The sequence below is a fragment of the Quercus lobata genome, chromosome 3 (genome assembly GCF_001633185.2).
Source record: "Quercus lobata isolate SW786 chromosome 3, ValleyOak3.0 Primary Assembly, whole genome shotgun sequence".
Lineage (NCBI taxonomy): Eukaryota > Viridiplantae > Streptophyta > Magnoliopsida > Fagales > Fagaceae > Quercus > Quercus lobata.
Window position 1 is genome coordinate 20,796,693 of NC_044906.1, and position 2,483 is coordinate 20,799,175.

Here is a 2,483-nt window from a genome sequence, read left to right on the forward strand (position 1 = left end):
AAATCCCCTCAATATTCCACTCTTCTAAACAAGATTCAACCATTTTGCCAATGGTTTTCCCCTTATGGTTATCAACAATACAAAAATTCAAAATTCTTTTATGTAACTTCCAATCATCATCTATAAAATGACAAGTAAGACACATGTAATTAAAATTTTGTATTGAAGTCCATGTGTCAGTGGTAAGGCAAAGCCTACGACCTCTCAAGGCATTTCTCAACTTATCCTTCTCTTCAAAATAAATCCGACTCACATCTTTAGCTACCGTGAAGCGAGATGGGATATTAAAATTAGGTTGGAAGACATTACAAAACCTTCTAAATCCTTGATTCTCTACAAACCTAAATGGAAGCTCATCCAATATGATCATTTCAGCAAGAACTTTTCTACCTACAACATTTGTAAAAGTCCTAGGCACTAGATTTCCCTCCTCTACATCCTTGGACAATGGGTCTTGTCCATCATGCAATTCATTATAAAGATATTCAGGACAAATGGGTGTATGGTTTTTTAAATTAGAAGTCCCATAAATTTTGCTATCAGCCATGTACTCCTTGCTACAATATATACATCTAGCCTTAGTTCTACCTTCCTCATCTATAAACTTCTCAAAGTGGTCCCAAGCCGTTGATGGTGATTTTCTTTTATTAGGATTAGAAGAAGATATCACCTGCGGTGGACGAGGAGGTCTCATGGTTGGTCTTGTAGTGGCAACATTAGGTTGTGTAGGCTCCATTGAATCCATGACCTAGTACCACACAAAACAAATCAATCATTAAACAATGCATTCACAAAAGAAAAACATAGAGATGTATATGTATAAAAGCATAATCATTTGTTTATAGTTCTATTAGAGCAGTAGCAACTATTACAATTCATTAAAAAAAAGAAAAAAAAAAGAAACTCAAGAACTCCAAACACTTCAACTGATAGAAATTTACATAATCAAAAAATGAGTCCTGTTCAATGTCTTAGGCAGCCTACTGCAATGTCCTAATTCTACTTTTCTTTGATAGTCTTAAAACCAAATCTTTTTTTATAATATACATAGGAAACGAGTATTCTGATCATCCTAATACGTTTGCAAAACTAAAACACTAAAAAAAGAGGAATGCCATGTATATAAAAATGCATACAACTTAATGATGGAAAACAGAAGAAGAAAAGCAAGAGAAAGCTCAAATTCTAATCAAAAGGAAACACTTTTTGCAAGCATGAACATATGAATATAGGTGCAGGTATGTAATGTATTATGTATCACCAAGAATATAATGTATTATGCAGGTATGTAATGTATTATGTATCATCAACTTAAAAAAATGATGACATAGAGAGATACAATATATTATAATATAGCAAGCAATATAAAAATTGAAGAACAAAATCTTGATAAACAAAACGTATTCATTAAACTAATTAGAAAGGCAAAGACTCATATGGTCAGATTCATATCATAATTAAAAAAAAAAAAACCATATGCCCATTATCATATGTATAACAAAACTTAAATCTAAATGTCCATATGCTTGAGTTTATTTGGTTGTGTTGAGAAGTGAGTTAACGTATTGATTTGAGAGAGGGCAGTGTAGGCTAGCAGCAATAGGGAGAATTTCTAAAGATAGCTTCTTGAGATTGAGATAAATGGAAAAAATGTTAGTTTTTTGTTTGAAGAAGTGACTAAATGATGCTCTTTTGAAACAGTTGTTATTATCCATTGGGTATGCAACAAATCAAGGGGGCCAGCTAGTTATAATTAGGTGTACTATAAAAGCTGTGTTACTAGAATAACATATGAGAAATTAATCAAATTAATCAATACTAAGAACTTTGGAATTTGGATTATGCATTATTGGTCAAATTCTGATACACACATCATTTTGTGCACACATCCGTGCACATGTAAATAGGAACTGAAATCGTGAGTGATAGTGACCAAAGCTTTCAAGGATTTTTATGACCTACAGCTTCACTTGATTTTAGATTGAAACTTTCTGGAAGACCACTAAAAGTGACAATTTAGCTATAGCTGGAATGCAGCTTTATAATTTCTTTCACATGTTAGATCTAAATATGAGCCTAAATGAGACAATGACTATACTCAGACAAGTCTCCATATTCGAGCGTAAAAACTGTAATGTGGGGACATTTAATTCTCAGACCATATGCTCAAAAGGTAATGTCTTTGGCTGAGATCATATACTATGCTAATTATTTGTGTTGCCCTCAATCATTGTACCAAACCTTTTATATAATAAATTCAATATAAAAACTCACCCTCTGTAATAGTCCTTGGGAATATACACGTCCCTGACAGCTCCAAATCTCTCAAATAGAACTCGAAGTTCTTCTGGCCTGCAAAAAGAAGCAAACAATAAAATAACCAACTTGTTTTGACACACCAAGGGAGGAATCTTTCACCTCCAAAACAAAAATAAACAACTACCCACAAAAAATTACCAAGGGAGCATCATTTTTTTTAATGA